The 15,289-nt window shown below is 45.4% G+C and overlaps 1 long non-coding RNA gene across 1 annotated transcript; it reads right to left on the bottom strand.

Moving 5' to 3' along the window:
- Positions 1–1,109: 1,109 nt before the first annotated feature.
- Positions 1,110–3,029, bottom strand: LOC107967221 (uncharacterized). The gene is made up of 2 exons (XR_001707556.2): positions 2,904–3,029; positions 1,110–1,444 (listed from the first exon to the last, which is right to left on the bottom strand). It is a non-coding gene; the product is annotated as an uncharacterized LOC107967221 (long non-coding RNA).
- Between the last annotated feature and the right edge of the window lie 12,260 nt (positions 3,030–15,289).

Below are 15,289 nucleotides of genomic sequence, written 5' to 3'. Positions count from 1 at the left end.
CAGGCGTGAGCCACTGCGGCCAGCCAAACATTCATCTTTTAAGGGCCTTGGAAGGGATTTGTGCAAATGAGGGGCCTTGACACTTAGCTTCTGATAAATCTGCTTGCATTCACACTCATATACACATATCCATACCTACACACAAGGCTGGAACATTCAGCACATGACCCACGCCACATTATTGCCAAAGACCCCCACACCTGGGGTCACCGAGTGCATGATCATCTTAGAGTAGTGTGCAGGCTCCAGTTTGCACACAATACATTAGGTCATAATGAAAACCTGATCCTGACTCTCCAACACAGCCTGGTCATGCTCACTCCTGAACTCAGTGTATAGAACTAGAATAAAAGTTAGTTGCCCTTGCAGGCTCTGAGTCAGGCTGTCAAGCCCGTAGACCAGCTATGGGCCATGTCCTGCCCAGGCATTCCAGGCAGGAAGAACAGTTTGAGCAAACTCCAAAAGGGAAGAGGTGGCCAGGCCCTTTTGAAGAACTGCTGGCAGTTCAGTGAGACTGGAATTTATGCATGTGGACAGAGGTAAGAGAAGGACATAGGATAGTGGTTAGTCATGAAGGAATTTGTGGAGATGCCAAAGAGTTTTGATGTTATCATGGAAGCATGGGAAGTCATTGAAAGGAGCTAGACATAAAAAAGTCATATTCAGGGCCGGGCGTGGTGTCTCATGCCTGTAATTTCAACATTTTGAGAGACCGAGGCAGGCAAATCATTTGAGGTCAGGAATTCGAGACCACCCTGGCCAACATGGTGAAACCCCATCTCTACTAAAAATACAAAAATTAGCTTGGCATGGTGGCACATGCCTGTAATCCCAACTACTCAAGAGGCTGAGGTGCAAGAATCGCTGGAACTCGGGAGGCGGAGGTTGCAGTAAGCCGAGATCGCACCACTGCACTCCATCCTGGGTGGCAGAGTGAGACTATGTCTCAAAAAAAAAAAAAAAAAAAAAAGGCATTTTCAGGTTATGTTTTGGGAAGATCACTCTGAAAGTAATGTGGAAGGCCAAGTGGCTTAGTAAGACAGGGAGACTATTCATGAGGCTACTGCAGTGATCCAAGTGTATCAGGGTTCTCCAGAGAAACAGACCAATAGGATGGATGTATATATTTATAAAGAGACTTATAAGGAATTGGCTCACAGGATGTGGAGGCTAAGAAGTTCCAAGATCTGCAGATGGCAAGCTGGAGACCCAGGAGATTTGATGGTGTAATTCCAGTCCAAGTCCAAAGGCCTGAGAACTAGGAGAGCTGTTGGTGCAAGTTCCCATCAGAAAGCCAGCAGGTTCAGGATCAAGGAAGAGCTGATGTTTCAGTTCAAATCCAAAAAACAGAAAACAATGGATGTCCCAGCTCACAGCAGTCAGGCAGGAGGAGTTCTCTCTATTCATGGGACGGTGAGCCTTTTTGTTCTATTCAGGACTTCAGCTGATGGAATGAGGTTAACCCACATTAGGGAGGACACTCTCTCTGCTTTACTCGGTCTACAGATTTAAATCCTTTTTTTCGGGGTGGGGGACAGAGTCTTGCTCTGTCACCCAGGCTGGAGTGCGTGATCTCGGCTCACTACCACTTTAACCTCCACCTCTTGGGTTCCAGCAATTCTCCTGTCTCAACCTTCCAAGTAGCTGAGACTACAGGTGCACGCCACCATGCCCAGCTAATTTTTGTATTTTTAGTAGAGACAGGGTTTTGCCATGTTGGCCAGGCTGGTCTTGAACTCCTGACCTCAGGTGATCTGCCCGCCTTGGCCTCCCAAAGTCCTGGGATTACAGATGTGAGCCACTGTGCCTGGCCTAGATTCAAATCTTAATCTCATTCAAAAACCCATAATAATGTTTAACCAAATATCAGGACACCTATGGCTCTGTCAAGTTGACAAATGTCACATCAAGAGAGAAATGACAGGGCCTGTACAAGCACAGTTGCCACAGCTACACAATATTTATAGATTAGAAAAGTGTCAAAAAGTTGAGGGCTGGGCACGGTGGCTCACGCCTGTAATCCCAGCACTTTGGGAGGCCGAGGTGAGCAGATCACGAGGTCAGGAGTTTGAGACCAGCCTGGCCAACATGGTGAAACCCCGTTTCTACTAAAAATACAAAAAATTAGCCTGGCGTGGTGGTGGGTGCCTGTAATCCCAGCTACTCGGGAGGCTGAGGCAGGAGAATCGCTTGAAACCTGAAGGCGGAGGTTGCAGTGAGCTGAGATCGCACCATTGCACTCCAGCCTGGGCAACAAGACTGAAACTCTGTCTCAAAAAAAAAAAAAAAAGTTGAACAGGAGTTAATAACCAATTAATTTTGAAAGATGAAGGAGAGAGAGAGTCTATGAAAACATCTGGGTTTTAGCTTGAGGAGAATAAGTGAGAGATGGTTGCTTTTACTGTGACAGTGTCAGCTGGCTGTCCCTTCATCTCACCAGTTCATGGGAACAAATGTTAGCACATTCACCGGGAAATATCAATTTTTTTTTTTTTCTGAGACGGAGTCTTGTTTTGTCACCCAGGCTGGAGTACAATGGTGCGATCTTGGTTCACTGCCTCCTAGGTTCAAGCAATTTTCCTGCCTCAGTCTCCCAAGTAGCTGTGATTACAGGTGCCTGCCACCACACCTGGCTAATTATTGTATTTTTAGTAGGGACAGGGTTTCATCATGTTGGCCAGGCTGATCTCGAACTCCTGACTGACCTCAAGTGAATCTGCCCACCTCAGCCTCCCAACGTGCTGGGATTACAAGTGTAAGCCACCATGCCCAGCCAAATATCAATTTTATTAGCTCTGATTCCCCACCCAAAGATCCTTGCAAAGATGCTTCCCCAAGAACTCCTGACATCTTAAAAAGCCTTCACCCACATTCATGAATCCATTGTTAATGACTGATCTCACCTTTTCAGAAGGTCCACCATACCTGCCTTCTCATAGGTGTCAGCAGCCAAGCGTAGCTCTGCCCCAGGTGCAACAGAAGCTGCAGGCAGTGCAGGTGGTGCCACTTGGCTGCCTTCTGGGAGGTTCAAAAGGGGAGTGCTTCCTCCCTGCTGGCTAGGAGGCTGTCATAGTGACTGACAGCATAATGATTTGCCCCAGATCTTCAGCTCCACCCTCAGAGCCCAGCATGCAACCTGCCATCCACTGGGTTCTGAGGGTTCCTCCAAACCATCTGCCTTGCAGTACCTAGATCCCTGCCCTCCTTTGACTGCCAGACACTGTTGTTGGATGTGCCTCATCTTGCCAGTCTCCTTTGTGGGGCGTTTTCTCCCAGAGGCTCCGAAGTTCTTATGATTTGTCCTCTGCCAGCTACCCCCACTCTCCCCCCTCCCCACTTCCAGTGCACCTGATGTACCTTTCTGTGCCTGGAATCCAAATGGAGATACTTAGAGTCCCTGTCCCCATACACCAACCATCTTCAACCCAAGTGAGTCAGTTCATGTAAACAGATACTTGAAGACCTAAGTATTGTGTAAATCTTGGTGGTGGTTTTTTTGTTGTTGTTTTTTGTTTTTTGGTGGGTTTTTTTGTTTTGTTTTGTTTTGTTTTGTTTTGTTTTTTGAGCTGGTGTTTTCTTTGCTTACTCTAGTTCTGGTGGTTTGTTTTATTTTGATTTGGATCTCAGGTGCAGACAGTTGAGTTAAGTGTAGTCCCCAGTTCATGTCACCTCTGGAGAATGTGAGGTCTGTGTAAGATCTCTCTTATTTCTTTATTCCTCTTCTTTTCATATTTACAGTGACCATATATTTACCATACCAACAAGAGCACTTTTTAGAAGAAAAGGAGGCAACTTAACGATTATTATGCTGAGGCTGGGCGCAGTGGCTCATGCCTATAATCCCAGTACTTTGGGAGGCCGAGGTGGGTGGATCACCTGAGGTCAGGAGTTCGAGACCAGCCTGACCAATATGGTGAAACCCCGTCTCTACTAAAAATATAAAAATTAGCCGGTTGTGGTGGCATGCAACTGTAGTTCCAGCTACTCAGGAGGCTGAGACAGGAGAATTACTTGAACCCAGGAGGCAGAAGTTGCAATGAGTCGAGGTTGCACCACTGCACTTCAGCCTGGGTGACGAAGCGAGACTCCATCTCAAAAAAAAAAAAAAGTTTCTGATGTTTATTATGCTGGGCTCATAAACTAGGCCTGCTGCTGCAAGTAGAACACACGGGCACCCATTTGTACTTTATGTCTGTTCCTGTGTCCCCTCTAAGAAGCCATTCTATATGGTTTACTTTGTGTACATTTGCTTTTGTTTTGGTTCTGGTTTTGGTTTTGTTCTTTTGAGACAGGGTCTCACTCTGTCACCCAGGCTAGAGTATAGTGGCGCGATCACGGCTTACTGCAGACTTGACCTCCCAGGCATAATCCATTCTCCCTCCTCAATATCCTGAGTATCTGGGACCACAGGTGCGCTCCACCATGCCGGGCTATTGTTTTTATTTTTTATAGAGACTAGGTCTTGCTATGTTGCCCAGGCTAGTCTCAAACTCGTGGGCTCAAGTGACCCCACCTTGGCCTCCCAAAGTGTTGATATTATAGGCATAAACCACTATGTCTGGCTGGTTTTTGCTTTTATATATTCTTATAAAATGTGTTTTTTGTTTGTTTTTTTTGTTTGTTTGTTCGTGATGGAGTCTCACTCTGTTGCCCAGGTTGGGGTGCAGTGGCATGATCTCGGCTCACTGCAACCTCTGCCTCCTGGGTTCAAGCAATTCTCCTGCCTCAGCCTCCTGAGTAGCTGGAATTATAGAAGTGCCACCACATCTGGGTGATTTTTGTATTTTTAGTAAAGTCAGGGTTTCTTTTTTCTTTTTTTTGAGATGGAGTCTCACTCTGTCACCCAGGCTGGAGTTCAATGGCACGATCTCGGCTCACTGCAACCTCTGCCTCCCAGGTTCAAGCAGTTCTCCTACCTCAGCCTCCCAAGTAGCTGGGATTACAGGTACCCGCCACTACGCCTGGCTATTTTTTTTTTTTTTTGTATTTTTAGTAGAGATGGGGTTTCACCATGTTGGCCAGCCTGGTTTCAAACTCCTGACCTCAAGTGATCTGCCTGCCTCAGTCTCCCAAAGTGCTAAGATGACAGGCGTGAGCCACCATGCCTAGCCAGGGATGGGGTTTCACCATGTTGGCCAGGCTGGTCTCAAACTCCTGACCTCAGGTGATCCGCCTACTTCGACCTCCCAAAGGGCTGAGATTACAGGCATGAGCCACCATGCCCGGCTTAGAATGCATTTTTGTCTTAAGGTACATGCATTTTAAATGTACATAAATATTTTGTTATGGCTCTACTGTTGTTTCTTACCTTTTCTGCTAAGCTCTGTTCATGTTCATATCTAATCTGTTGCTTCCAATGGACTCAGTGTACTCCACACTGCAGCCACCACACATACCGATGGATGCACCCACCTGGTGATGGGCGCCCAGGTTGTGCAGCCTCGCCCCCCTCACAAGTAATGCCATTGTGATTCTCCTTGTCCAGGGATCCTCCAGGTCTGGAGTAAAAACTGCTTTGGGATCTCAGGAGCCGAACTGCTGGCTTGTCATTTAGATACGTAGTGCCAGACTGCTCTCCAAAATTTGCCTACCTCTTTGTGACTAGTGTACAGATTTCAGCTCCAGCACAGCTGGGACACCCAGGGTAGAGAAGGCTGGAAACAGAAGCCAAGGAGGCACCAGCACTTAGGGATTGATCAAAAAGAGTGATTATGATGATGGAGACTAAGAAGAGAGGAGTCCTAAAGACAGGAGGAAAATGACGAAAGACTGTAGTGAGACAAGACCATGTTAACAGGGGTGCGGAGTCAGACACGCATGAGTGGAACCCCAGCTCTGCCACCATCTACTTATGTGACTTTGAGTTCCTTATCTACACTCGGGCTGACTTTCCTCACGAGTAAACTTGTACATCATGAGTCCCTACTTTGACAGGTTGTAACTCAGCTCTGTGTCCAGAACATCATAAACACTCAGTAAATATGAGGTATTATATTCTCTAACAGCTTTTCTTGCAAGCACTGATCAGAGTTTGTGGCTATGTTGTCATTTGTATGATTATTTGATGATTATCTATATCTCTCACTAAGTTACATGCTTCCTCGGGACAGAGATCTTGTCTATTTGCTTACCATTTTACTTCTAGCTCCTAGCACAGTGCCTGGCACAGAGGATACACAGTAGATACTTATGAAATTAGTTGACCGATAAAAGGAGAATACAGGGCCGAGTGCAGTGGCTCACCTGTAATCCCAGCACTTTGGGAGGCTGAGGCCGTCAGATTACCTGAGGTCAGGAGTTCAAGACCAGCCTGACCAACATGGAGAAACCCCGTCTCTACTAAAAATACAAAATTAGCCGGGCATGGTGTCACATGCCTGTAATCCCAGCTACTCGAGAGGCTGAGGCAGGAGAATTGTTTGAACTCAGGAGGCAGAGGTTGCGGCGAGCCGAGATTGCACCATTGCACCCCAGCCTGGGCAACAAGAGCGAAACTCCATCTCGAAAAAAATAAAAATAAAAAGTAGAATACAGAGGATGATTATGGATTGTGGTAAGTGTCATAAGGGAAAAAAGCAGCATGATATGTTAGAGAATAACTGAGAGAGGGGTGGAGGTAGGAAGAACTGTCAGGGAAGACTTCTCTGAGGAGGTGACATGAGCTGGGAGAGGAAGAAAGAAAATGCATCATCCACACAGAGAGTTAATTCCTTTCAGGCAGAAGGACATCATGTTCAAAGGTCCGAGGCAGGAAAGGGTGTGGCACATCATGGGAAGTTAAGGAGGGATCTTACTGGGAAAGTAATAAAAAGAGTGGAAGCAGGGAGAAGGGTTAAGAGGCTGTTGCAGGTGGAAAATGAGGGTGGCTTGAATTCAGTGTCAAAAAGGAGGGAAGGAGTGGATGGCTTCGGGATGCATTTTGGATACAGCAGACAGGGTATGCTGAATGATTGGGTGTAGTGGTGGAGGAAAATATATAAATCAAGGTTGAACTGGACAGTTTTGTGAGTAGTGTTGCCATTTACTGGGACGGGAAACCTTGAGTAGAAATAAAATTGGTGGTGCGGTGGGGAGCATGGGAATTAAAAGTTCACATTTTAACATACTAAGTGTGAGATGACTATGAGATCACTATATGGAGATGTTGAATACGTGTTGGATAGATCAATCTGAGACTAAGAAGGAGATGTTCAGATTTGTTTTGAGTCATCAGCATCCGGATGGTGTTTAAAGTCATGGGATGGAATTGGATAGGCTCCCAGAGTGATAAAGTGTCAGTGGAGATGATAAGAAGGTCCTACACAGAGCCTGGGGCTCTCCAGCCAAGAGAGCCACAAAGGAGACTGAGGGCTCATGGAAGGCAAAAGAGAAAAAGACAGCGGTAAACTGTCAAATCCTGCTGGAAGGTCAAGGGGAGTGGAATAAGGAAAAGGGGAATTGGCGATGTGAAGCCTGCTGGTAAGGTTTTTCAATTGCTTTTAAAAATACAGCCTGGGCAACATAACAAGACCCCATTGCTACAAAAAAAAAATCTAAAATTAGCTAGGTGTGGTGGCACATGCCTGTAGTCCCAGCTACTGGGGAAGCTGAGGCAGGAGGATCACTTGAGCCAAGGAGTTTGGGGCTGCAGTGAGCCATGATTGAGCCACTGCACTCCAGCCTGGATGACAGAGTGAGACCTTGTCTCTTAAAATAAGAAATAATAATGAAAAAAAACTTAAAAACCCAAGTTTATCAAGAGGCAATTCACATGTCACAAAATTCATCAATTTAAAGTGTACAGTAGGCCAGGCCCAACAGCTTATGCCTGTAATCCCAGTGCTTTGGAAGGCTGAGGCAAGAGGATCCCTTGAGGCCAGGAGTTCAAGACCAGCCTGGGCAATATAGTGAGACCCCAGTCTCTACAAAAAGTTTTTAAAAATTAACCAGGAATGGTGGTGAACCCTGTAGTCCCAGCTACTCAAGGAGGCTGAGGCAGGAGGATCCCTTGAGCCCAGGAGGCTGAGGCTACAGGGAACTGTGATTGAACCACTGCCCTCCAGCCTAGGCAACAAAACAAGACCCTGTCTCAAAAAAAAAGTGTACAGTAACAGCAGTTTTTAGTATACTAGCAGAGCTGTGCAACCATTATCCCAATCTAATTTTGCAACATTTTCATCACCCTAAAAAGAAACCTCATACTTATTAGCAGTCATTCCCCTTTCTTCTCCTCACAACCCTCCCTAATCCCAGTTCCAGGCAGCCATGAATCTACTTTCTGCCTCTGTAGATTTGCCTATTCTAGATATTTCATATAAAAGAATTATATAATATGTGGCCTTTAGTATCAGACATCTTTCACTGAGTAGAATGTTTTCAAGGATCCGTGTCATAGCATGTATCAATATTTCATTCTTTTTATGACTAACATTTCATTGTATGGATATTGCAAATTTTATTTATTCATGCATCAGTTGTTGGAAATTTGGGTTGTTTCCACTTTTTGGCTATTATGAATAATTCTGCTATGAACATTGGCATACAAATTTATCTGTGGACATATGTTTTCATTTCTCTTGGGTATATACCTAGAGTTGAATTGCTAAGTCATATGGTAGGTCTATGTTTAACATTTTAAGAAACTGCCAAATTGTTTTCCAAAGTAGCTGCACTTAGTCGGGTGCTGGAGCTCATACCACCTGTAATCCCTGCACTTTGGGAGGCCGAGGCTGGTGGATTGCCTGAGGTCAGGAGTTCAAGATAAGCCTGGCCAACATGGTGAAACCTCATCTCTACGAAAAATACAAAAATTAGCCAGGCGTGATGGTGTGCGCCTGTAATCCCAGCTACTTGGGAGTCTGAGGCAAGAGAATCGCTTGAACCCAGAGGCAGAGATTGCAGTGAGCCGAGATAATGCCACTGCACTCCAGCCTGGGTGACAGAGCAAGACTCCGTCTCAAAACAAACAAACAAAAAACAATGTCACTGCACCCTTTTTACACCCCCAACAGCCATGTGTAAGAGTTCCAATTTCTCTATATCCTCACCGTTGCTTGTTATTGTCTGCCTTTTTTATTTGAACCATCCTCATAGATATGAAAAAAATATGTCATTGTGGCTTTGATTGGCATTTCCCTAATGACTGCTGATGTTGAACATCTTTTCATGTGCTTATCGGCCATTTGTATATAGCCACTGGTAAATTTGACAAAGACAGATTCATGGAGTGATGGGTGTTGAGGCCAGACTAAGTTAAAGAAAGAATTGAAAGTGAAGAAGTGGGAAAGGCAAATTAAAAGCTATTTCAAATTTCCCTTTGGAGCAGTTTCAAGGGAGATTTCTTTGTTCTGTGTTTTCTTAGTGATAGGAGACACTAGAATCTGTTTATTTGTAAGGATGATGCAGTAGACATGGCTGCTCAGGAGGCTGAGGCAGGAGAATTCCTTGAGTCCAGGAGGTCGAGGCTGCAGTGAACCGTGGTTGAGCCACTGCCCACCAGCCTGGGCAACAGAGTGAGATCCTCAAAAAAAAAAAAAAATGTGGGCCAGGGATGGTGGTTCACACCTGAAAACCTAGCACTTTGGGAGGCTGAGGCAGGCCGATCACTTGATCCCAGGAGTTCGAGGCCAGCCTGGGCAACATGGCGATGATGCAGAGGAAAGGTGAGATAATTGCAGGGCAGAGTCCTTGAGAAGGCAATAAGGGTGGGGCTCAGAGCACCAGAGGTGGGGGTGCCTTCAAAAGAATCCCCCTTCCTGCATTTTAGCCTGTGAGAATCTGGGTGAAGGAGCTGGTCAGCCTGTGGATTTGGTGGCGGGAAGAGGAAGAGGTTCCTTTGCAATGGCGCCTATTTTCTCTATAGGAGTAAAGGATGAGGTCATCTAACCACGAAGGAAAGTGAGACTGGTGTGGAAAGTTTGAAAAAAAGAGGGGAAGTAATAAAAGAATTATTTGGAGAGTGAGAAATACTTCAAAGTGAAGTGTAGGTTTGCCAGTGCATGTTTAGTGTCCACTGTGGTTTGAGGCTGTGAATTTATAGTAAATCCAGTCACCTCAGTTTGATTTTCTCCAAGAACATTCAACTACTCAGATGTGGGAGCAGAGAACGTGGATAAATGGACTCAATCAGGTTGTGGCTTTGCGAGGTAAATACAATAGAAAGGGATCCTCCCAGCCAGAGAGTTGAGGATATGTGTAAAGCAGTCATTAGGATCAGAATCAAGGGCGGTGGTTCTCAGGGTGTGATTCCTGACAGCAGCATAATCACCCAGCCACTTGTTAAATATGTAACATGGTTTCGGGGGACTCACCCCTGAACTACATGAGAGGACTATGGAGGAGACTTTGTCCTCAGAGGACAGACATGAGTATATTGCGGAGCTAACTGGTTATAGATTGGAAGCTCCAGAGGAGATGTGAAAGCATTTGGGGGATCTGGGAAATGGGTCAGCTTAGAAGATATAATCAGGAGTTTGGAGACAAGTGATCCATTGGACCAGTGACCTAATAGGTGGTCTAAAAGGCTTGGACTTCTGGAGCTTCCTAAAGTAAACAGGGATGTCAGGTATGATGGGATTTACCATGAAGGGCCCTACAGGAAAGTGGGCAAGAGTTCCCTCTGGGGTCCTGAATCCTTAGCTGTAGCTGGAAACTAGCATAATAACAGCACTTCTGCTGTATTCTATTTCATTTTTTGCAGAGATGGAGTCTTGCTATATTGCCCAGTCTGGTCTCAAACTCTTAGCCACATGCAATCCTCCCAAAGTGCTGGTATCACAGGCATGAGCCACCACTCTCAGCCTTCCATATTCTTTTTTTTTTTTTTTTTGAGATGGAGTCTTGCTCTGTCACCCAGGCTGGAGTACAGTGGCACGATCTTGGCTCACTGCAACCTCTGCCTCCCAGGTTCAAGCAAGTCTCCTGCCTCAGCCTCCTGAGTAGCTGGGATTACAGGCATGTGCCACCATGCTAGGCCATATTCTATTGATTAGAATCACAAATCCAGCCCAGATTTAAGGGACCTCGCAAGGCGGTGAATACAATCAGGTGTGTTTCATTGAGGGCTGTGAATGTAACAGATCACCAAAATAGTTGATGTTTTTGTGTCCAGATAAAAAAATCTTTGCCTACTATAAGATCATGAAAGTATTCTCTGTTTCTTTTAAAAACTTTATCATTTTAATTTGTGCATCTAGATATATCAGTCATCTAGAATTGATGTTTGTGATCGATGTGAAGTTGGATCAAGATACATTTTTTTTCCCATGTGCAGCCCAATATGTTAAAGGGACCGTTCTTTCACTATCACTGTGCAGTGCCACCTTCATCTAAATCAAGTGTCTGTACGTTTCGAGTTTACTTCTGGATTTTCTATTTTGTTCCGTTGGTATATTTATCTGTGTTTGCATGTGATTATGTAATAAGTCTCGATAACCAATAGTGTACATCTTCCAATCTTGTTATTCTTCTTAAAAGATTTTCTTGGCTTTAAGCATTTTGATATAAATGCATTAGTTATGATACTATAATAAGATTTTTGTGGATTGAATTGTGTCCTCTAGGAAAGATAGGTTAAAATCTTAATCCTCACTATCTTAGAATGCGACCTTATTTGGAAACACATTCCTTGCAGATGTAATCAAGTTGAGATGAGGTCCTATAGAAGTAGGACGGGCCCTTATCCAATATTCTAATGGCTTTATAATAAGAGGAGCAGGCCAGGCGCAGTGGCTCACACCTATAATACCAGCACTTTGGGACGCCAAGGCGGGCGGATCATGAGGTCAGGAGATCGAGACCATCCTGGCTAACATGGTGAAACCCCATGTCTACTAAAAATACAAAAAATTAGCCAGGCATGGTGGCGCGCGCCTGTAGTCCCAGCTACTCAGGAGGCTGAGGCAGGAGAATGGTGTGAACCTGGGAGGCGGAGGTTGCAGTGAGCCAAGATTGAACCACTGCACTCCAGCCTGGGTGACAGAGTGAGACTTCGTCTCTGTCTCAGAAAAAAAAAAAAAAAAGGGGCAGACAGAGACACAAGGAGAACACCAGGTGACAACAGGCAGACTGGAGTGATATGGCTGCAATCCAAGGAATGCCAAAGATTGACGACCACCATCAGAAGCTAGGAAGAGGCAAGGAAGAGGTCTTCTCTCCAGATTTCAGAGACAGCATGGCACTGCTGGCACCTTCATTTCCGGCCTCCAGTACTGAGAGACAGTACATTTCTATTTTTGAAAGCCACTCAGTTTGTGGGATTTTTTTTACAGTAGCCTTGGAAAACTAATATAAAGATGTTATAACAGGATGGGCATGGTGGCTCATGCCTGTAATCCCAGCACTTTGGGAGGCTGAGGCGGGCAGATCACTTGAGGCCAGGAGTTTGAGACCAGCCTGGCCAACATGGCGAAACCCCGTTTCTACTAAAAATACAAAAAATCAGCCGGGCCTGGTGGCTGTAGTGTGCCTGTAATCCCAGCTACTCTGGAGGCTGAGGCAAGAGAATCTCTTGAACCTGGGAGGTGGAGGTTGCAGTGAACCAAGATCTCACCACTGCACTCCAGCCTGGGTGATACACTGAGATTCTGTATCCAAAAAAAAAGTTATAAATGTTGTAACAAACAATTTAATTCCAAAAGATTCTGAAAATTTAAATCAAATTGACACACTCCTAATACAACACAACTTACTAAATTGGCACAAAAAGAAATTGAAAATTTGAGAAATCTTGTATTTTTTTATTTGTTATTTATTTATTTGAGACAGAGTTTCACTCTTGTTGCCCAGGCTGGAGTACAATGGCACAATCTCGGCTCACTGCAACCTCCACCTCTCAGGTTCAAGCAATTCTTCTGCCTCAGCCTCCCAACTAGCTGGGACTACAGGCATGGCCTGACTAATTTTGTATTTTTAGTAGAGACAGGGCTTCACCATGTTGGTCAAGCTGGCTCGAACTCTTGAACTCAGGTGATCTACCCGCCTCGGCCTCCCAAAGCGCTGGGATTACAGGTGTGAGCCACTGCACCTGGCCTCCTATATCTATTAAAGAAATTGAATCTGTAATTAAAAAAATAAAAATCTCTACAAAGAAAATTAGAGACCCAAGTGACTTCACCTGTGAATTCTACCAAACATTAAAAGATGCATTTTAAGTCATCAGTAACATGGAGAATTGTTCAAGGCTAGAGTTAGGCATTGCTATATCCCAGGCAAAAATGATGGGGACTTTCAGGAAAAATGTGGATGGTAAAGAGAGGATAAATGCAACAGATAATAGGGAGAAAAGGTAGAATCAACAGAACTTGGCCGGACTCAGTGGCTCATGCCTGTAATACCAACAGTTTGGGAGGCCACAGTGGGCAGATCGCTTAATCTCAAGAATTCCAGACCAGCGCCTGGGCAAAATGGTGAAACCCTGTCTCTACAAAAATACAAAAATGAGCCAGGTGTGGTGGTGCATGCCTGTAATCTCAGCTACTTTGGAGGCTGAGGTGGGAGGATCACTTGAACCCAGGAGGCAGAGGTTACGGTGAGCCAAGATCATGCCACTGCACTCCAGCCTGGGCAACAGAGTGAGACTCTGTCTCAAAACAAAACAAAACAACCAAAAACAAACCCAGAACTTGTGGATGTTCTAGACATGAGAGAAAAAAGATGGAATGACACCCAGGTATGTTGTTGGGACCCCTAAGTCGGTAGTTGTGACATTCACTGAAACAGGAAACATAGAAAGTACAGCTTGTAGGAGGGGGTTGATAGCAAATTGAAATCGCACATGCTGAGTTTGAGGGGCATCTCCAGGGGACGATGTTAGATAGAAACTAGATATGTAATTCAACAGTGCAGTCTGGGTTGGGGACACAGATTTGAGGGTTAGGAGCCCATTGGGTGGTATCTGAAGCTGTGAGAGTGGATGAGGTCTCCCCAGCTGTAAAGTTAAAAGAGAGGAGACCAAGAGCAGACCCTGAGGAACACGAAGACCTAAGGGTTATCAGTCAGAAAACTGTAGCAAGCCAGTAATTGAAAAACAAAAACATACTGCTATTCAACTAGTTTCAATGATAAGGAAAGTTATTTCACATAACAAGCGGTCTCAGTCCAGGGTGTCTGTAGGGTTAGTTTCTAGATCATGAGGTCCTGGTATTAGTGTCCCAGTGCTGCTATAATAAAGTCCCACAAACTGGATGGCTTAAACCCACAATGTATTCTCACAGTTCTGGAAGCTAGACGTCAAAATCAAGGTGTCATCAGGGCCACACTCTCTCTGAAACTGGCAGAGGAGAATCCTTCCTGGACTTTTCCACCTTCTGGTGTTACCAGGAGTCCTTGGCATTTCTTGGCTTGTGGATGCACCCCTCCAGCCTCTGCCTTTGTCATCACACGGCCCTCCTCTTCTGGAGTGTCTCTCTCCTCTTGTTACACCAGTCATGCTGCATGCAGGGCCCTCCCTGTTCGAGTAAGACCTTAGTGTAACTAATTACATCTGCAATGGTCTTACTTATTATATCAATAAGGTCACATTCTGAGGTGCTGGAGGTGAGGATGTCAACATTCCTTTTGGGAGGATTCAATTCAGCCCATAGAAGACCCTTTCCATCTTTCTGCTCTGCCATTCTCAACATGCTGGCTTGCCTGTGGGCTGTTCCTCACTATCAAACCTGGCTACCACAGTCCCAGGCACCACGTCGGCACCACAGTGTTCATCGGATGAAGAGGGCTCATCTCTTCTTCATGTCTCTTCTAGAAGCAAAGAAATCTCTCTAAGACCTTCTCCTCCAGCAAGCTTCTCATTTCACATTTGCAAAAATTTTATCCTATCCGTGCCTAATCCAATTACTGGAAAGGGGAACGAGACCACTCACTCACTATGATTGGCTTGGACCAGTGGTTCTCAAACTTGAATATGCATCAGAATGGCCTGGGGTTGGTTAAAACACAGGTTGCTGGATTCCACCCCCAGAGCTTTCAATGCAGTAGGACTCAAATGAGACTCAAGAATTCAATTTTTTTTTTTTTTTTTGAGACAGAGTCTTGCTCTGTCGCCCAGGCTGGAGTGCAGTGGTGCAATCTCAGCTCACTGCAAGCTCCACCTGCTGGGTTCACGCCGTCCTCCTGCCTCAGCCTCCCGAGTAGCTGGGACTATAGGCACCTGCCACCACGCCTGGCTAATTTTTTGTATTTTTAGTAGAGACGGGGTTTCACTGTGTTAGCCAGGATGGTCTCAATCTCCTGACCTTGTGATCCACCGGCCTCGGCCTCTCAAATTGCTGGGATTACAGGCATGAGCCACCGCGCCCGGCCAAGAATTCAA

This window comes from Pan troglodytes, chromosome 9 (assembly GCF_028858775.2).
Source record: "Pan troglodytes isolate AG18354 chromosome 9, NHGRI_mPanTro3-v2.0_pri, whole genome shotgun sequence".
NCBI lineage: Eukaryota > Metazoa > Chordata > Mammalia > Primates > Hominidae > Pan > Pan troglodytes.
This window is presented reverse-complemented; position numbering and strand designations above follow the sequence as displayed.